The sequence below is a fragment of the Leptidea sinapis genome, chromosome Z (genome assembly GCF_905404315.1).
Source record: "Leptidea sinapis chromosome Z, ilLepSina1.1, whole genome shotgun sequence".
NCBI lineage: Eukaryota > Metazoa > Arthropoda > Insecta > Lepidoptera > Pieridae > Leptidea > Leptidea sinapis.
Window position 1 is genome coordinate 5,530,604 of NC_066312.1, and position 23,664 is coordinate 5,554,267.

Genomic DNA, 23,664 nt, shown 5'->3' on the forward strand with positions numbered 1-23,664 from the left:
TTCCATGCCAATATCAATTTTGCCACTCGAAACGGATATAAAAGTTTATTGTTCTACTACAAGTTTTCAAACAAAACAATAAATATAACTTACACAAATAAAACTGAAAATAAAATATTATAAACGATGCGGGACTCTACCTCTCGCGTTCCGTATATAACTTATAAAAACAATACATTTAATATAATTTTTAAATTATGTTAAAACACTTCTGTGATGAAGGCGACTCTATAGGTTATTAAAAGAAAATTGTTATACAAAAAATTTATTAAATTGTTATAAATTTGGAAACTTAAAACAAAATTTTTGAAGTTAAGAATATGAAAAAAAAACAATTAAAACAAGGTAATCTGTACTCAACACTGATGTAGGATTTTAAATTTACATTGTTTTATTATGATGAAAAAAAAAAATCTGAATGTGACTCTATTTTAAATTTTTTAAAGCTTATCGATACGAAACGTATTTTTGCTTAACCATATTAATATTTAACTTAATTTAGAAGATAACGAAAAATAATAAAAAAAAAATTACTTTTAACATTAATTAAGTACTGGATCAATACAAGATCACTACAAACAATATATATAATAAAATAATATATCAAAATAAAGTGAATTAATGTAAATTGTAAGAATATATTTATATGTGTTACATTAATATATTAATTAATTAGTATTCACATAAGAATAACTGGAAACTTAGTTCTTTCTTTATTATACAAAGGAACATTTAAAATGATATTTAATATTCCTGAAAAAAAAAATATAAAAAAAAGAAAAAATAATATTAAAGAGAGCCCTTCATCTTCCGGCACCCTGCTAGGCACCATCACCACATCATAGGCATCATCAGCTTTCCTCAACACCAGCACAGCAAGCGCCAACAAACACTTCTCACTTTTAATTCATTTTTTATTTTGAACTCTTCGTAATTTATATTACTTTTAATTTTGGTTTTAAATTAAGTATATAGTGGAGAATTTAATATAAACTTTATATATTTTGCATTTAATTATTATACATTTAGTAATATGTAATACACTTTTTTTTTATACCAACTGCGCAGCGCCAGCAATGGCAGGGTCGCCATGTGATGTTGGAGGTTCGGGTATTGAAGCGATAATAAGCTCCTTTATTACTCTATACAACTACTTATATACTAGTTGGAGAGATGAGTGTGTTCATACGTGTATAAATGTGATAAACACACTACAACATATACTAAATTTTATTAAAATCATTGGAGCCGTTGTCGACATTCAGATTATGTATAAGCAAATATATTTGTAAGAATTGCTCGTTTAAAGGTATAATAATAATATTGATAGAAGTTTTAAGCTATGAATCAACTCACCCAATGCATACGAAGGAAATCAAGAAAAAAATAAATTTAATTAACGCAAGCACTATTATAATTGAACCAAAATTAAAAAGCTAAACGCCAGCAAAACGACTTAAATCGTATGTATCAATAATAACATTCACTACATTATAAACACTGGGTGAGAGCAGACAATCAAACGAGCTCTACCTCGAATAGACTTGAAGTTCCCTCGCAAGCTGATAAAACTCCCTCAACGAAGGTTACGTAAAATAACTCATATAATAACTTGTCATGGCTCTTTTAGCAGGGATCTGTTTGATATTGGTGTCACCCACAGTTTACTGTGCAGAGCCGATATGGAAGCAGAAGATACGGCCTTACACAATATTCTAAAGTGTAGAAGTGTGGCCAGACACTGGGCCAAACACCTGGGATCACCCAGGACTCTCCCCAAGGTCATGGGAGTCCCCAGGTGCCTATTTTGCTGGTGTAGTCAGTGAGTTGCGGATAGTAAGTAGCCCGCTATATAGGTTATAAATAACCTAGTTACATTTGCCATACATCTTTTCCTGAAAAGGTTTTTGGCAAACGAGTCTGACCGCATCCGACCTTGATACTACAAAATGCTATTAAGAATGATATTTTTATTGTATCGATATAGAGTACATGTATGGTATTGTTTATCTCAAGTGACTTCACTCGCTCAGCCAGCACCCGCATTCCTTGCAGATATAACAATTCCAATAACAATAATATTATCCAAGTAAACATATCGCAACACGCATATCTTATCGTAGGCTTAACTAAGTAAATAAAATAAAACAAACTATAATTTAAACCAAATACTCAAGTAACACGTTTGGACAAGATTGTAAACAACTTATAAATGTATTTCTGCGCAGTACATCGTCTAACCATTCTTCACATTTAAATTAACAAAACATAAAACACAACTGCAATCGTAAAAACATGTCTCTGGCATCTGTTTTTTCTGTTTCTTTACAGACAGAAGTAGTACTGTGTAATAGGACAGCTTACAAACATACACATTATTTAACCTATAAGTAATACAAACAATGTTATTATTAATTATCCGTAGTAATGAGAAAATTTACGTTTATAGGTATCTTATAGGAGCAAACCTCCAATATAATAACATACATAGTAACAAGATAATATACTCACAGAAAACCAAGGACTTTCTCTCTCCTCTTCTCCTTGAGGACTTCTTTTCAAACTATGAGTTGGTTCCATGTCTAAAACGAAATTTTAATTTTTAAATACTATTACTTAAGACACTGGCACTTATAGTATTAGTATTTGTTAAGTATTACGGTTCTTATTAATATTGTGTACTGCATCTACGCTAAATTATACAAGAAATAATATGTATCCTACATGTAATAACAAATAAACATATATTTTCTTCAAAATATAACCTAATTTTTGTTGCATTTATATTTCCTCAATAATACAAATATAATAATTATAAAAAAAAGGATGGGAAATGTTTAAATTGAACTCAATCAATTCAATAAATATATTTAACTTGTTAGTAATGGTTACATAGCGTCTCAATTTTGACGAAAGTTTATAGAGGATTTACGCATTAACACACTTTTATTCTTGTTGACATTGAAAATAGTAAAGTTAGTGTAGTAAAAGAAAAGACATAGATTACTCACCGTATGTTTAAAATATCTCCAAACACTGGCAAAATGCGTTACAGAATTGCCGACAGTCTCCTGCTACGGTCAATTTATAAATAAAGTTAGCCTTGATCTTTAGTCTGAACAGACCGTCAAAAGCGATAGCCGCTACGCACTAGGCTTTGCATTTCTTAAAATATCAATTATTGTTGTCAATATAACGACGTCTCGCAAAATTTGAACGTCTGTGGGTTTTTATGCGCAAACATACTCGCAAACGTCTTTCAAATTGTATAGAAGTATTCAAAACTAGTTTTATTTAAAGCAATTTAAAAAGTCCATATTAAACAATGTAAAACACCAAAAATCATTCGTGTACAATAAATTCGATGACTGTGGCGATATTTTAAATTATTTTTTATTTAATTTGTAAATTAATAAGGAAGATAAAACGATCGTCGTCCTACCTTATGCCCTAATCGCAATAAGATTACGCAAAGCATCACCTTTGTTTCTCCATTTATAAGAAAACATCATTCTTACAAAAGTATGTCACATTGCGTCTCTTTAATCAATGGATCAATAAATCGAGACTGTGCTATTGACATTGACAGTGACACGTCCAGACCATTCAATTATCTCATGTCGCTTAACTACTGATTAGTACACTAATTTGCAATAAAAATGGGCACCTAGGAAAATAACCTGTTTCACTGGCATCTTTAGATTTTATTTTAATTTATTTCAAAATTCTAATCATACTAATACACATGTCTCATTTCCAATAGAGTCTTTTTGTGATGTAAATAAGAAGATTTGCGATTTCTCAATGCCTGGTTCACCAGGAAGCGGTCATCTCGAGCTATTGTGCATGGTTTTCTTCCGGATGCCAGACCGAGTAGTAGGCATAACAAGTTTATGTTTGTTCGTCGTGTTAACATTATGAATGTCACAGTTTCTAGAAAATTCCTCAATGTGCTTATGAACATACAAAACATTATCAAAAATGTATTGAGAAGCAACAGTCAAAATGTTTATTTCTTTAAATTTTTCTCTTAATGATTCTTTAGGACCTAGGTTATAAATCGCGCGAATAGCCCTCTTCTGCAGCACAAAGATAGTATTAATATCGGCCGCACTGCCCCATAACAATATACGATAGAACATAATACTATGAAAATAACTAAAGTATACTAAGTCAGTTAACCGTCTAATTTTCTTAACCGCATATGCTGCAGAACTAAGCCTATTCGCCAATCCCTCAATATGGGGGCCCCACTGCAATTTGGAATCAAGAGTAATGCCAAGAAATATAGCAGATTCCACTGGTTTTACCACCTCTCTTATTATTAGTTTTATGATTATTTAACAATAAGTTATTGGCGCTAAACCAGTAAGAGACCGCTAAGTAATGGTATCAAGTCTTAAAAATACCAACAAAATAAGAAAATCCGACAATAATTCTCTATAAATGACAGCAATTTTTGTTAAAGTCCGACCATGTCTTTAATTTGAATTTACAATATTTTTTTTAATCACTACAACACTTCAAAAATGTGACACACAGACAACGTATACGACCTGGAACAACTCAAAATAACGAAAAAATTAAGTTTTATATTAAGGAATACCTCACAAGTATAGATTTTATTATAATAATATTAAATAATAATATTTTTGTGTTATTCGAATGTTTTAATAATTTTAACAAATTATAAATTGGATAAACTTTGAAAGAAGTATTTTTGTAGTATTAAACTTACGAAAATACTGTTTTGTGTAATAAATTGTCACCGCCCACTGGAACTTTGTATCTACAAGTGACATTTTACTATGTCAAATCTCCACCATAAAAAAATATGTGCCTAGACCTAGGTCTAGTACCTCTCTATGCTCTAGAGCATAGAGAGAGGTACAATATACTATCGTTAGCGTATATTGTAAGAAAAACGTCTAATGTGTCTTAGACATTAGCTATTGAGCGCTACGGAACGACTACGGAGCGCGCGACGATACAACTGATTTACAGAAACAATGTTTAATATTAAAACTCAAATTAAAAAATGCAATAATGCACCAATATTCTATGAACTTGGTAATAATTTATGTTTACAAAAGTCTGGAAAAATACTGGCTTACATACTAGAACTAACGACCTGACAGATATGCATGGTCATTTTTGAGTTAGTTAGTTAGGTTAGTTAGTTTAATATTCAAAATACTAAGTAGCTCATTTCAATCGTGGCTGACTGCTTACGACTTGCCAATCAAAATCGGTTACAATAACAGTGGATTCGCTTTCCTTTTCTATCTTGCTGTACCTCCATTAGAAATGTTGAGAGAGATGCAGAACGCTTTGATCGTCTACGGTAGTATACTGTATGTCGTATGTTTGCCTCATTATGTACCCACGTCCGCACGGCGACCCTCTATACAGTGGTGTGTGTAAATAAATGATCAATACAACAATCAATGTTTTCAATGTGTGACCAAAATGTAATTGTGTGGATTTATACTAGATGGCGCAATTAATAACAAGCTCTAAAAGTAAAATTTTCACGAGAAGCTAAGTATAAATACATGATTTGAAGTTGAGCTGTTGGGAGTCCGTGTTTACACAGGGAACGGTACGGTGGTGTTTCAGAAAATCGCCGTACCGCATACATGACGTTTAACCATTGGCATGTCACGTGAGTCGAGCCCTAGAAGATTAGTATAATTTATCCTTACGTGAACTGTTAAACATCAAACCCCACAATACTGATGTAAACGATTTGACTCCTTTTTTGAATTTTTTTGTAATTTTATAATATGGATGGCCGATGGACGGCCAAAAACGAAACTATGAAAACTAGAAATGACACGTAAAAGGATCGAATTCTAGTTAGTGTCGACTACGGACATACTTAATGCAAACTTAAAGAAATTGTTAGGTTTTATTAAACCGAAGAATTGTTTTACATTGTTTAGCGCCATGTTATTTTTATAAACATAATATTTTGCTGAAGTCACTCACTCATAGCGCCCTCGTGTACATTTTTTGTACATAATATAAAGACATAATAATGAAGACCCCGAGTTCTTGAAATATATTATGAATAAATATGACGCATTGTTTTAATAGTGTGTATAGATAGTTACAAAGTTGAACATAGAAAATAATCTTAGGATTCAGTAATTTATTGTCCCTGTGACAATTTTATATTTACTTTATTGAAACCATTTTCTGATATAGAACCTATTAAAGTTATCTACTATGCATATGTCAGGAGTATTCTGGAATATGCTTGTCCAATATGGTCTCCACAATATATAATTTACAATGAACGCTTGGTACGTATACAGAAAAAATTCTTAAACCACCTAAACTACCGTAAAAAATTACACACCGGCTCTTATTATGACAGTTGTAAGGCGCACAAACTATTAACGTTGGAGCAGAGACGCATTTTACTTGATATGAGCATACTATTTGATATTGTGAACAGCTTTGTTGACTGTGATAAATTGACCTCTAAAATATCATACTGTACACCGTCAACCCGCACGAGGCACACGAATCTACTATATGAACCACTACACTATATAAACTATTCCAAAAACACTTTCATATCACGGGCAATACATACTTATAACACAACCTTCAGTCACGTAGATCTTTTCAGCATAAATAAATCTAAATTCAAATCAGAACTCATAGCTACTTTCAATGATACATCTAAGTAACTGATGCACTAACATAAAATATTAATATGTTTATTTATTTTACCACATATAGTATACATATTTATGTATTACCTTTTATGTATATATTTAGTAACAGTTTTTTTTTTATGTAATGAAACGACCTATATAATCTCAAGATAAATCTCATTTTTGTTTAGTAGGTATCGCACCATGTTGAAATTTTTCGGAAACCGTAATTTAATATAATAATGTAAGGGAAACCTGTTATTGGCATTATTATTGTAAAATATTATTAGTTATTTATCTAATCTGTAATATGCTGTTGGTTTTCTTAATAAAATAAAATAAAATAAAATAAAATTGAGAAAACCATAATATAACGTTTCACATTAGCTGTTAAACACACGAGATAAATGCGCCACGACTATAATTATCGTTTTTATTTTTTTTTTTTATAAAAAAGAAGGACAAACGAGAGTACGGGTCAGGTGGTGTTAAGTGGTCATCGGCGCCCACATTATCTTGCCTCTCTCTCACCAGAGGAGTCACAGGAGCGTTGCCTCCTTTAAAGAAGGTGTATGAGTTTTTTTAAAGTACCCATGTTCTATCGTCCCGGAAACACCACACATTGAAGATCTTTGTTACAATTTCAACAGCTGGTATTTGTTAGGAGCTGATGTCTGAAGTATGTTTACATAAGTTTGCTTGTTTCGGTTAAAACTAAATAATTTAAGTTAATATAAGTTGATTCTAAGAGACTAATATAAGTTAAATCTTTAATTATTTTTTTGGGCGATGTATCTGTTTTTACATAATCCCAGAAAATGTACAAAATAATGTGTTACGCAGTTCTAAATATGTAAATGTTAAAAAAACTTTCTATTTAGTAGACGTGATTATAACATAATAAAAAATAACAAATAAAATAACTTTCTTAAAGATACCACAGGTTGGGAATGAAGCGACCGAAGCAATTTTTATAACGAAATTTTATTGTAAATGAAAGAAAGAAGCCCACTGATTATCTTGCGCATTTTTCTCAGATCGGAGGCAAACATTGTCGAATGGGTGGTAGGTTTTAACGATCAAAAGTGATCGTAAGTAACAATTATTGAAATTGAAAACTATAATAATAAGTGTAATTAATATAAAATAACAAACACTTAAATTTATAAATGTGTACTTCTTTGGAAAGCCAGAAGGTAAGGCTGTGATTTTATATATCGATATATCTATTTAATATGTCTGACCTAAATGACTTGTTGTTCTCACTCTTTGTCTCGGGTGGAAATGACGTTCGTCACACACACTTGATTTAATATGAATGACGCTATACTGGACTATGTTTTTGTGATGATTTATTTTCCCGCAGGAACCCGTTCCTTTTATTAGATTTTAAAATTGTATAATACACATTGTTTTACTGGCAACATTAGGTATCAATTTGACAAATTTTACTAAATTAGATGCATATATTATTGTGTACTAAGTATATACTCGTATCGCACTACAGTTTTTTAACCAGGATCAAAAGTATCCAAGATGTTGACATGCAATATAAGGTATCAACATGGCAAATGGTATTAAATTATATTCATAAGTTATTGTGCACTAAGCTATATAAGTTACTTTAGTTTTGTAATTATCCCAGAGGAACTCTTAAATGTTTCGGGGTGAAAAGTATTTAAGACGTTAACTGGTATTATAAGGTATCAACACGCTAAATTTAACAACTTTACGTACAGTAAGTTGTTGTGTAACTTATTTTAGTTCTTTATATATCCCTCGTGGACTTGTTAATTCTCCAGGATGAAGAGTATTTTAAGTGTTGACCGGCAATATAAGATATCAACCTTGAAAATTTTACTAAAGTAATGTGCAATAGTCGTTGTGATCTAAGCTATTTAAGTTACTATAGTTTTAACTAACCCACGGGAACTCTTTAATTTTCCGGGATGTTAAGTATCAAAGATGTTGACCGGAAATAATAATAATAATGGGAAAAAAATGGATAGCATAACACTAAATTATTAATTATCCTTTTTACATTTATAAATATATTTGATTAATTGTAATCCATATTATTGCTGCTAGGAAATGACATGTATGATAACGCCTTTTGATGGACTTAATTTTTCCGGACAGTAACTATTGTAATTTATATTTTCTACACTATCGGAAAGTAGAGATTATGACGAACAGAAATGAAAACCAATTTTTTAAAAAAATCTGTAATTTTGACGGGTGAATTTTCGATTGAAAGTAAAGGGTTCTTTTTCGATATTTGAGTCAAAATAAGGTGAATAAATAAAACTTACACCAACTTTCTTAAAAAAATAGTTTTGGAAAACATAAAAAAATTCAAAAATTGTTGTTTTCGTGAATTTTTCACATAAATTTTGAAGTTGAGGAACAAAAGAGATGTAGATCTTTTTACTACCTACAACTTTGCCATTTGACTTATTTCCATAAGACTTGCAGTTTATTAAGTTAAAGTTTTGTATTTGTTGTAAATTGTATGTTTTAAGATCATACTGACATTACTTGTGCAATACGTTAGCAATCAAAATAAATTCTCTTATCGAAAATACATACAAAACTTAAAGCAGATAAAGTAAAAACTTCAACTTTTTTGTTGGAGAGGATGAAAATACATTTATCTATTATCACCCCGAAACGGGGCCCATATGTCGGGCTCGGGTGTAAACACCCCCTACCGACAAAAAACTTCCTCTGTGCTGATAGCCCTAAAAGCTTTTTCAGCGAAGCCGAGTCTTGTAGGCTGAGAATGTATCTACATTCTCAGCTCAGCACAGGCGCGGGGCATTTCTGAAGAAAACTTGAACCTCGGACCGACTGCTTGCTGGGCTGCTTGGAGAGGAGATCACTAACGATCTGATACATCATAGTCCTATGGACTCTAGGTTTGAAGAGGCTTCGCTTTCGCCAGTGCGGTGATGTTTGTATGTGGTGTGTGTGTGTTTGTGTGTGATTGTATATATGTGTGTATAGGACCCAACAGGGTATGGGACCCAACATTGCACTGCCACTCATGAATTAATTAATTTACCCTTAATTCACGATTAAATTTTGTCGATCGTACCTAAAGTTTTAATTTATGAAGAATAAAGACAAAAAAAAATATTTTTATAAGTATAGGTTGGTACCTAATATACGTACGGAGCCCTGCGTTGGCTAATCCGACTGGCACTTGTCAGGTTTTTATTGTACATTTTACAAGTTTACAACCATTGCATCGCTGGACGTCCATATCACCCTGCGGTATGACCCCCGCCCGCTCGGACCCGTTGTGAATGTTAAATGGCGAAGCTGAGTCACCAGTGATCACAGCCTGAAGGCCGTTAGATATCGAACCAGGGCCATTATCACCGTCAATAAACCAAAATTATCATATCATTAAACGATATGACATTAAAAATCATATGAAGCTTGACAATAATCCAAACAATGCCGTGGTATTATCCATCGACGCTATCAATATCTGTCGTTGATTGGCAAACCAATGAAATGATTCCACAGCAGCATGTGTTCATGCTCGTCTCTTACTTATATGTTCATGTGTGCATGTTCATTGCACACATGAACACATAAGTAAGAGACGAGCCAATAGATGACGCTGACAGCAAAAATCAACTGAAATTGTTATTGGGCTAAAAAGAATTATCATTTTGTTTTGAATAATAGTCGAAATTATTATATATTGCATATACCAGGAAGTACATAATCATATATTTCAAATATATTAATTAAGCTTCAAATTAAAGCAGCTCCGATAACTTATTGTACAAGATCAAGAAAAACCTTCATCATGAAAAGTAGACAACAATAATAATATATACTGAAGTTAAAATTAAAAAAAAATTATAATATGAAATGACTTTCCTGACTGGGAATCGAACCCGAGCCCTCTGGAGCGGCGTCGGCAGACATCTATAGTTGCAGCTGATAACTTATATAATTTTGATGCTCGGTACGCGCTATTTGCACAACTTACAAACGCGCGTGCGTCTGGAAGTGCTTAAAATCTCGATTTGCTGCTATGTGAAAATTTTGCAATATATAATATTAACTAGCATGACCCGCGACATCGTCCGCGCGGAATAGTAACTTTTGGCAGCATTTTTTATTTTTTACAGATACAAACTGCTGTGGTTAACATGCTTTTTTTAATATATTTTTATAAGCTTTAATGTATTTCTGAAATTAAAAATAGCTTGATCGCTACCTTTATTAATATATTTGCAGATTTAGCGCAACTGAACTGCAAGCCTCGACATTAATGTTATGGGCGTTAAAAATTCTTGAAAAAGTAGGCGAATAATGGACCACCCAACCATTATCTATAGTAACGTAACAACTATTTGGGAGTTTTACAAATGCTATTCGACCTCCGTTTGCTGCCACTCTTCTATATTTCAGCGGATATTCCTTGTAATTGTGGACAGTCTCTTTAATAGTAAATATAAACATATTTGTTTGGACTTCTCTGCGAACTTTTGATGATTGAAGATGTTAAGTTAGCCAAGTAATTTCACTAGCTCCAGTGCCCTCTAAGCAACCTGTGCAAACGAGCCTCTCACTGGTATTCCAAGTGATTTAATAACACGGGTAGTGTTATGCTCACCTAGTATCAGAATATTAGGCATCGATATCTCGAGCGAATGCCAATTTCACGTATATCTGCAAGGCACAGCCAAATTTAAGAAACTCGGGAAAGCACAGTAATATTTCAAGTCCGCGTACATCCTAGCGCTCTTCAAAGCTTCTACATCTGATATACTGCGCACTTTCCATTTCAATGAGCGCAGTTCTAGGTTTCATGTTATTGATCCAGCTCTGAAACAGTTTAGCTTCGCTACTTTATGAGTTCCTGGTCATCCGATGCACAAAAGCTACACTAGCTTCATGGTTGCAATCATTTATTGCCACACGAAGTTGCATGCATACTTATTTAATGCTCAATATGGTTCCGCACAGAAATAGAGGTTCTGTAACTACAACTAGGGCTTGTGGCCCTTCGTGTCTGTCTGTCAGTGGGCTGCATCTTATAAACAGCAATAATTAGACAGCTGACATTTTGACACACCGTGCTCGTCTTGCTTCTATATCCGACAAATTATAAACACCGAGTGGCGCAAAGTGAAAAAAAAAATAATTAATTTACAAAATTATTCTTACAAAGTATGTTGGGTTAAAACTACGAGATATACCTTGTACAATGTCATACAAGGTATAACAATAATATCTTGTATGATGCTACGGAACCTTTTATAGCTAGTTTGAATCTGAAATACTGCATACTTTGATTTTCAATCAGCCCAGTTCTAGGTTACATGTGATTGATCCCGCTCTGGAACCTTTAAGAGTTCATGGTCTTCCGATGCGCGAAAGATTAACCACGTTTCCGTTGCGTTGTTCGACAGCCGGTGGCCGCCTAACATGAAGTGCTCCCCCGAGCACCACGTGCGTGCCTTGTAGAGAAAGTAAGAGTTAAATTTAAGAATTAATATGAGTCTCGAATTCATATTTTATATTTCTTTTTGTCACAATTATTATATTTATAACATTTATAGTATGTAACAGATCAATATAACAGTAATAGTCTTAGCTGTCTGTGTAGTCATTGTTGTTATCGTTATATACTGACCAGCTAGCGTTCCAAATTATATTAATATTGAGATAAAATTTTATAGGATTGTTTGTTCTATTGGTTGTTTAAACATAACTTTTTTTATAATAATAGTCTTTAAGCGAAATGGTGAACGCTTTGGACACGATTATGGTTATTAAAATGTCGGATTGAATAGAAACTTTGCACACTTATGAAGAAGGATCGATGGCAATACAGTAATTTAATCAGTCTGTCCCACTTTTATTAGCTTGGTAATATGTTTGTATGTAACAGAATGTTCGAAAGCTACTCTCGACACCTTCAAAACGTCGGATTAATTTAAACTTTGCACACTGGTCAAGGACTGTAGTCAATTTGACAATTCATAAGTCTGCCCCATTTTCTAACCAAGATTTTCAGGATATGCAAGATTCATCACCCCATACCGACTAAAACCTCCTCTGTGCTGTTAGCAGCCCTGGCTTTCACAGCGAAGTAGGACGTGGGCCGTGGAGGCTGCAAAGACTACGCAACAACAGTCGCGGGGCGTCTCCTAAGGAGACTCGAACCTCAGACCGGCTGTGTGCTTGTGGGAAGGAGAGAGAATGAAAATGAGGATGAAATGAAGATGAAAGATGAAAAGGTGAGAAGAACACACTCGCCGGCGAGTGTGGTGATGTTTTGTGTAATGTATGTAAGTGTGTATGTATGTGATTTTGATTGTATATATGTATGTTTGTATGTATGTAAGTAGTGTAAATGTTTGTGTTTGTGTCTGTTTGTGGAGTGTGTTTGTGATTGTGTAAGTGTGTGTACAGTTTAATAACGTCGGTCGGTTGTTTTTTAGCGTGGATGCTATTCGCGTTACCGAAGAGTACCGCTGCACTCTTGGTGGGGTTCACTTCAATCCGCCATTTTCTGAACCAGTTGCCTAGTTCATCGACGGCGGCTTGAAGCACTTTAATGTTCTTGCTCAAGGTTGAGCGGTTGGAGCCAAAGTAGAGTGCCGTGTCGTCAGCGTACTGAGCGAGCTGGACACTCGGAAACTTGGGAATGTCGCTCGTGAAGAGCGAGAAAAGAGTGGGAGAGAGGAGCCCTGTGGCACGCCAGACCTGATGGGTCTGGGTGAGGATAGGGTGCCCTCCTCAATAAGCTGACTTATTTTAAATGTTTATAAAATGTATGTTTATAAAGTATAAAAATAATTGTGTATGTATATTTTATACAATGTAAATATGTAATTAATTTAATTCTATTTTTTTAACTAACATTGCATATCGATCGGAATTATTGGAATACGCGGAATTAAATCATTTCCTCCTTTTGCTATTCCAGTCATAAATATAGCTTTTATAATATACCAACCCAATCGAGTAATTGTGTGGAAAAAATATTCAAATATTTTTTTTTTTTTTGGTTTAGCAGGGATTTTGGAGTGGAGAAACTGAAATTATGTGAATTAATTAAACGTGCAAATTCTATGAATGGATCTAATTTGTTTTGAAATAATACCAATTATGTAAATACAATGAATGAGTTCAATACAAAATAGTTTGGTTGATCTTACTAAATTTATTGCCCTTTTATAATGATTAGTTCCAACTAAATACAAGAAAATTATATAGAGCTTTTGTTACAATTCAATTCATAGATTTTTTGTGGCTATAAAGACTAAGAATACATAAACTCATCTGGGTGTTGGATGAATATTATGACGTTTAAAGAGCTAACGAACTATAAAGTGATAGTTACCGAGCACTGAATAAAGCCGTCAATATTAACAAACTACGTATTTATCAACTAACATTTTGAAAAAAAAGAGACTAAAATGGCCACTAAAATAAACTTTTTGTTACGTTAATTATTGTACGTTAAATATTAAACTAAATAAATTTCACTACTACATATTTATTTTAGAAAAAGAAGGAAAAACAACCTGTTCCCTTGTTTGTCCTCTTACAAAGAGAAATATACGTAAACATATGAAGGAAACTTAACAAGTTACAGGATATAACAATTGCGGCCGTATGCGGGTATATTACAAAATAGGTGTGAGCTTAAGACCTCATGACAGAAGTGGAAACTTCTTGAAGGCGAGGTTATTAGTAGGAAATAGAAATATTGGAAACGGGTATGTTGGAAATAAGTCGAATTATTCACTTGCTCTTAGACTATAACACGTTTATAGTGTTCGGGAAACAAGGATGCAAAATATGATGCTAATGACGGCATTTGCGTCACATCTTGCATCCTGCACACACATTGGGCACCGCTACTGCTCTGTTTAAAGGTCAGAAGTGAGCATGCGATTAATACAATACGTCACAGATAGCCTTTGCAGATCATGTGTCCCTGGTACAATATACCCTTTCACGATCCTCTTTAGGCGTTTTCAGCCGTACAGAAAAGGAATTCTAACTTTTACCCGTCGTTTACACCAAGGTATTATACATGTATTTGACAAGTTTCATACAAATTTTAACTACAATTTTTATATAATGTTTTCAATATTCAAAAATATTTAACTTTTTGTAGACAAAATTTGTATGAAACTTGTTCGATGACATTGTTTGCGAACTACTAGTAGTCTACATGTTTATAATCTCATGTTTTATACTTGTTGTGAACTTGTAGCTTAATTTGTACAATTAAGACACGTCAGTCCTGAAGTTTAATGAATATAGCTCAATTGACTACTGGTACTGACAATGGAACGTGAATGTGCTTCATCATAAAAATGAAGCAAATGCAAGAAAAACATGCAAGTACTCGTCGTGAACATTTTTGGAGAAACGACACCAACCAACCAAGAAGGGGCATATCGTGTCATATTTAATGGTTTAAGAATAGAAGACAGAAGTGGATTCAGAAACTTTGTTAGAATCACACTAGTAAATTTGGAGAATTTGCTTCAAAAAGTTGCACCACACATTTCTATGCAAAATACACATTACCGATACGTCATCACTCCCTCAATAATTTTTAACCGACTTCAAAAAAGGAGTTGGTTTTCAATTCGTCGGTATTTCTTTTATGTTTGTTATCTCAAAACTTTCGGACTGGGTGAACCGATTTTGATAATTATTTTTTATGTATTATTTTTATGTTTGTTACCTCAAATTTTTCGGACTGGGTGAACCGATTTTGATAATTATTTTTTTATTTGAAAGCTGGTGCATCCCGAGTGGTCCCATTGTAATTTGGTCCAGATCTGACAAGGCATCCATGAGAAAACCATAAAAGTCTTAAATTTGCTATACGTATGTGCATGACAAATTTACGAATAGTTGGGATTTCTGATTATGGAATCCATGATAAAGTAACGGAACTCTTCAATTCTTAGGAGCAAATTAACGATACTCGGTCGAATCTTTTTTATGCTATTAGGATATTTAAGTCATCTACCGTAACGTAGTCATGGTCAAGTAATTGTTGTAGTCGAATATGATGATCAATGGAAAGGGTGCGATCTATAGCAGAAAATCTGTCTTTAATCAAATTGCAAAGCGCTTACGTTCATTGCTGCATTGAAAAAGTTAGTAAATGTACTCCAGTTTCACTAAAAAGAAATTAAAATTTTGTAACAAAAAGAAACTGACTTCAAAAACACTAATACAAAACAACAGATATAATATGCACTAAAAAGTATAAAAATGCAACACCAGAGGAATCACACGAGCCTTGCCGGCCCTTAGGGAAGGTGTATGCGCTTTTTTTTTGTTGGCTGTTTGTTTGAGATATCTAGCTATTAGTGATTCATATTCATCTTAATTATATTTGCATCGGATATCAAAGGCAAAAAGTAGTCAATACCTTACTGATTCCTGCGAAACGATTATAAAAGTATTGAAAGAGTGTCTTAATGTAAGCCGATATAAATATTGCTAATAAAATATGTTTCTCTGACCACTCCATTTATCTTCTTCTTATTATCTTTTTTAAAGAATGCGGTGTGTCTGGTAAATGTTTAAAACATTATCCAACAAACATGGATAGTGTATAAAACTTGTTTCAAATATGTAGTATACATAAACTTCAATAAAATGAACAATATTTGTTAAAAACATATATATGTTTTATATTGGTGTAAACGCTGTCAATGTATCAGACTGGATCAAACATGTGTCAGACCTATATGAGAACGCAAATGTGTTTTATACTTGTACTAGCTGACCCGACAGACGTTGTTCTGTATATAATAAATAAAATAATGTTTTTAAATGAATTTGTAAATAATCAATATCATAAAATCAAAAATTACTTTGGAAAATATGCACCCTGATGTCGTAATGAAATTGTTTCACAGCAGAACTGTCAAACCGTGCGTCAATAAATTCTCTCATAGGAATTATGTATTGTCCATACATCATCAAAGGAAAAACAAATTTGTTGTTTTTATTTAATTTAGCAGCATTTTCCTATTTATTCACCTTTTAAACCTTCCCTAGAGTTTCACAAATAATTTAAGACCAAAATTAGCCAAATCGGTCCAGCCGTTCTCAAGTTTTAGCGAGACTAACGAACAGCAATTCATTTATATATATATAGACTAGTGGACCCGACAGACGTTGTCCTGTACACACGTCTTAAATTTGAAAAATCGGTCCAGCCGTTAGGAGGAGTTCAATAACATACACATGAGCAGGAGAATTATATAACATGGACGGAATTGAGAATCTAAACCAATCTTAAATTCACTGAAACAAACAAAAAAATCATCAAAATCGGTCCAGCCGTTTAGGATGTAGTTTAATTGTGAATCTAAACCATTCTCGAATCCACCTGAAGACACACACCAATCTCAAATTCACTGGAACACACAAAAATATCATCAAAATCGGTCCAGCCGTCTAAGAGGAAGTCAGTATGTCACACACGCACACAAGAAATATATATATTAAGATATAGTCTTGTTTGCAGCACAGTGTGAACGAAAGTATGTTTCAGGCTATTGCAATACATGCTATTAATAATAAATATTTATGTAATAATTAATATTATTGAGTAAATATGTAATTGTGTTTTGACAAGTATTTTACAAGTTTTGTATAAAACCAGTTTATGACATGTTTCTTGGTGTAAACGAGGGGTTAGATTTACACTAACTAAACTGTACATTAACGGATAGTCAAGCTAAGCGCGAGAGAAGAGAGATACAGCAAGATAGAAAATGGAAGCGGTTTTTTTTAAACTGTAACCGATTCTGATTGTCTAGTCGTAAACAGACTTATAATAGACTTATTATACAATAAAGACTTACGTGAAGCAGTAATGTACTAGTGAGAACATCTTTTGCACAGCCGGCTAGATTATGTATAGGTACCACAACGGCGCCTATTTCTGCTGTGAAAAAGTAATGTGTAAGTTTTATTGTGTTTCGGTCTGAAGGGCGCCGTAGCTAGTGAAATTACTGGGCAAATGAGACTTAACATCGTATGTCTCAAAGTGACGAGCGCAATTGTGGTTCGTCTCAGAATTTTTGGGTTTTTCAAGTATGAATACGTATGAATTAAGATATCAAACTGAACGTCCTGCTCGTCTCGTATTCTGAACAAAAAAAAAAGAGTTTTCAATGAAGTAACTGTTATTGAATATAATATACACATATATTGAAATTGTGTGACGTCTTATCTTCTTCACATTATACTGCTTGTACTTGTGTTACCGAGTTTAAAGATGGAGTTTGTAGAATTTTTGTCTCTTTGTTTGTTAACGCCAACTTCACAAAAGGCTGAACTGATGTAAGCGGTTGTCACTGATGTATTGAGGCTAGCTCTCCGCCACTTTCATTATTTGTTTCATTTCTATTGATTAACAAAGAAATGTTACTCGTTACATTAATATGTAATATTATATCTATTTGCTTAGACTACAGGGGCGTCATGAAATAAGTACTGACTTTTTTGATTAAAATCAGGAAATGATCGGGAAACAACATTAAAAACCATTATGAATTCAAATGTTGAGGTTATTAGATTTCACGTCTTTTTACAAAAAATTTTCCTGAGGGAGCGCGATATGATTTATAATCCGAGTCCACATTTAACGAATGGTGACGAAAGAAAGCTATGAAACGTAGGAGAAACAGCAAGTTAGGAATGAGGTAGGAAATAGATTGAGGAGGTGAGGCGAGAGACAGAGAAGGGAGAATTGTATCGGATTTTCGTTCGAGGTCGTTGTTTTGAGTTGCGTCATAAGCATCGATAAGTAGTGGATCTCACATTCACGCGCTGGTTCGATCAGGAAGAATCGGTTTACGAGGAAAGTGAAGGGTTCCGGAGAGTGTTAATTTTAACTGTCCTAGTATGGCGGTTTATGACATACAGAGCGATGGCAGACGGACCGACAGACGTACAGTGGAGTCTAGTTATAGTTGCTTGGTTGGCTACACTCCGGGATCAAAACACAAAGAATATTTGAGTTTGAGAAAGAAAGAAATTATTCTTTTGTTTTGGTTTGAGAATACTTGAGGTATATTTTTGTTTAGTTAATTTGGAAAAAGGATTATTAGAATTTTAACTTAACTATAATGTATTTAAAACTTTTCTCAATTTATTTATGGATTCACGCTGTCACAGTCTCTCTAGAAGTATAAATATGATCTAAGTAATAATGTTTTATGAAGTGGATATCAAATACGTGTGCAAGCTACAACTAAGATATTTAAAATTTAAATTTTGTTGAATTAAGATCGGGGTGTGTGACGTATGTCGTGATAACCGTTGTAGCTGCAACATAGTCGTCTATTGAATATATCTCCGACCGATCCATGTTCTCCTGGTACACTTGATTAGAAGACGTAACATTCTAATCCCTAATTTAAATGCGAAGTATGTTTTTTTCTTTGTTATTTTGTCGATTTAACTCTTAATTCAACCGATCAACATAAAATTTTGAACTCAAAATGTCAGGGATTAGAAAAGGATACCATTTTATCCTGATTTTTTTTTAATTTCAAAGGGAGTCTAAACCAAATACGTGGGGAGAAGCTAGAAATGGTAATAACCTATCCTGAGTGACTGACAGGGAGCTCCACTAGACTATGATACTTGAATAATATGAATGTAGCATAATAATCCCTAATTAGATAAGATAAGGATTGATCGGTTTTTTGGGAGTTCACCGTTTTTAAAGTAAAGTATCAAATAATAATAACATTTAAAATATCTTAATTTATTTATTTGTCATGAATGATTGATGTTTTATTGTGACTGTAAACAATATACGAATAAATTAGACAAAATTCTACAGCAAAATATTATATCAGCTTAACCAAATTAACTCAATATACTCTGTCAATACTTATCGCTTCGAATCGACTTACATAACATAAACAATAAGTAAAAAGGAGCTGAAACGACCATCTATCCGGCTCTAGTCTACTCCTAACTTACAGTCAGAACTCCATGTAACTCATGCGATCCTGTTACAAAATGTACTGAAATTTTTAACATTGTATGATGTTGTTACTGAAAGGTTGGTTGGATGAAAGGACGTGGGGCGCATACACTATTAATATTTGAAGCGTTTGAGTATTTCTTTGTCATATTAGCTATACAGTACCCGGCAGATAACTATGATATTTGCTACTACAAACATCCCATAATTCAAATGGCGCTAACTGCTACATAGCACTATTCAATCTGATTCACGTCATAGTCGCAAAAGATTTCTTTATTCTTATTCTTCAGGGCCTTAGAATATTTAAAATAAAACCCATCTCATTTTAAAACTTGATTCTATTATTACATAACCCTTCAGACGGAGTGATTAAGTTTATTGAAATCATTTATGTAACCAGCCTTGTTAGTTTGGGGCAAATGTTACAATTACAATTTGAAAAAAACATATAATTCAGTTCTTTCTTAGGTATAATAATATTATGATATGACTCTCAAAGAAATTAATGGCTTTATTTTCGTCACCGCCATTTGATGGAAATCTTTGTTATTTTCAATTTAATTTTAAATTAAATCCCCTGTTCAAAACGTTGATTCATATGGCTAAATAATGGCAAAAAATTAAGCAAATAATTATTATAATGTTTTCATTTTGACGCATGAGAAAAACCTAGCCGGCGCGGCGTATAGGCATTTGCCGTTGGTGTAAAGTTACTTTTTAGTATCCCAAATACACTGTTACAATTATTTTTTATTTGAAAAATCTATTTTTGACCTTCTTTTGACTCAAATATTGAAATGGAACCCTAATTTTCAACAGAAATTCACACATCGAAAGATATTTTTTTCAAAAAAGTCAGTGGGCTTTTTGTTCGGTAAAATCTCTATTTTTAATGGTGTGCAAAAAATATACATTACTATGGTAAATGTTCGGAAAATTTATAACCATCAATGGTCAATTCACAGAGAATTCATACTTGTTATTTAGTAGCAGCAAAAATGTGATAATGATTCAGTGTTATATTATCCTTTTTTTTCAATTATAAAAGGTAACTTAATTTGTTTTTTTTGACAAAGGCAATAATGAAAAATAAAAAACTTGGGTATTTGAGTTTTCACATAAATATTGAAGTTTTGTGAAAAAAGTGTGAAAGCAAAAGTTTTAGATCGTTTTATTATCTACAACTTTGCCATTTAACGTTTTCGCATAGGACTTGTAGTTTCGATGGTAATCGAGATAAACCGATTTTTACCCTAAACGGCGTAACTTCCATTTCCCGACCTCAGATCGCCCGTAAATTATTCTTCCTTTCATTTTTGTTATATTCTCATCCTTTTCCAATGGGTTTCATCCAGCTATTATTATTTTTTCACTTTTTATCATTTTCAAACGCTTCAGCACTGGTCTACATACACTTGGAATATACTAACATACTTACTATATATTGTAAGATATGGTGAATCCTGTGTTTTTAAGAGGGAATTATTTATACCCCTAAAAGTGAGCAGGGAACGTGAACAGTGGGGTGTATTGTACCAGGGAGACATGATTTACAACGACTATCTGTGACGTAACGGAACAAGATCAGAAGCTCTTTTTCTGACCTTCAAACAGAGCGGCTTGCACATCTTGCATCCTTGTTTCAACGTCGTGGACAATAACACGTTTGTTGAAACCATAGACACAGAATATTATAGCGTATAGACAAACAAAGCGGGTGAGGGAGAAGAACATCTGTAACGGAGATACAGCCAGAGAGAAAAGAAATGCGAATACATTGTCAATATAACACATTTTAATTGGCAAGTCGTAAATACTCAGCTATGCTTAGAATTAGCTTATATTGGGCTGTCAGGTGATAATTCGTCTATACGCTAATATGTTCTAAGTCTATAGTAGAAACAAACATGTTTTGGTCTAAGAGCTTGCCCATAATTATCTGACTTAAAATTGTTTTATTATCAGTGAATTATTATTATAGCGTTCTCGATCATCTCCAGTAATATATTTTTTTTTAAATCTTTTGAAGTGAAACTTTTTATTGAAGGTCTTTGAAATTCTGACCTTAATATTGTGTTTCTCATTCAGGTTCGAGTCGACTAAGAGACCACATTATATAAGATAAATATTTACCATAATATACAAATTGTATATATACACAACCAAACTTAAGTATGTACACATATTATTCCTTTTTAATTTTTTTAGGCATTATACTGATATATTACAGTAGTTCACTAGCGGATGTGATGCTACCAACATCAAGATACAAATGCCATTAACAAACAACAAGGCAAAAGCACGAAAGAAGCTACACAGAATGAAATGGTCGAAGCTATCTGATAATTCCGCAATTCTGCATAGAAATATACTATGCCTTCCTCACCCTCTGTATTCCCCAGACCTTGCTCCAACGGACTCCAATTTTTTTCGTGATTTGGACAATTTTCTACGTGATAAAAGGATTTCTTCTCAGGAGGCAGTACATACAAAAGTATTTCACACAGTTTGTCGAATCTGGATCACCACAGTTCTATCGCAAGGCATAAATGATCTTTCTATTAGATGGGAGCAATATATAAATAATAATGGTATTTTTTTTTAATATATATGTTAAATTAAAAAAAAACTTTTATAAACTTTTTCAAAAAAAAAATTTTTTTAAAGTCAATTCGGCAATTTCATAGTTTTACTCCTAATACCCATCAGCAACCATTTAGAGAGGGGCTGTTGTAGATTTGGCCTTCGGAGCGATCGAATCGCAAATCCAAAATGTACCAGGATAACATGAATCAGTAGAAGATGAATTGTACTTGACAATAATACCAAGTAATACAAGGCTGTTTATGCAGCCACACACACACAGTCACAACTAGCGTTACTACACTACTCACACGTCATGCACCTCGATGTTCATTGGGCAAATTTAAATATTTTACTCGTAGCTTGCACACACATATAATATTCTCGTTTAATTTTAACGCCTTTTTAAGAGTTACGGATAAAAATAACAACCAACCTATATCAAGGCCGCATTGTCCGTCCGTCTGTTTGTCACCGGGCTGTAGCTACAAATATAAAATTTTTGTGAAATTGCTCGACCGATTTGCCGCTAAAATATATCTTGAATCGTGGTTATACTTCATCTTGAGGAATTTGTAAATAAGATACTTGATAACAGTGCTTCAAATGACTCTTATGACAGAGCTTGATTAAAAAAAAATTCACGTCTATCTGACCTTCACCAGAGGAACAAACCCTGGTGATAAAGGTTGTGCAGAAGTGCCCATTTCTTGCCGGCCGCAGTCTAGTTATGTTGAACGCGGGTTGCGCGTGTTAACATACGACGTACCTACGTCTAAATTTCATGATACTGTTACTCGTACAAAGAACTATAATAGCGATAACATTTGATGACTGAGCGTAATTATGGTGTTGTGTTCAAGTATCAAATCATGCATTTGGAATTCTACAAAAAGAAACATATTTAGAATAGAAATATATTTAATGCTTACTACCGCAATACTATGGGCCTACGCAGACCGGGACGGCAAGGCAAGGGATTTTAATTTTTACTAATGGACATTCAACCGTACTGGTACAGAAATACGACATAAATTGCTATGCTTTAAAATGATGCCGTGGCATTGAAAGGGATTTTATCGCAACACGCGCCACAGGCTCCCGTGGCGGGATGCCGTGGCATACTGCGGTAGGCAACGGCATGCCACGGACTCCGGCGCTCGTAGTGATATACTGCGGGGTGCGGCGGCGGGAGTAGAGAAGCGGGGAATGCACACCAATATTGACCATCCATTTGCGCCCGCGTCTTTGACGACTGTGCTACGTGATTTTTTCGGAGACCATCCTAACATGGAGGAAAAATTAATAACTTTAGTTCAAGACTATGATTATTTATATAATATGTCATCAAAACATTATATGAACACTCAAATGAAGAACAATGCG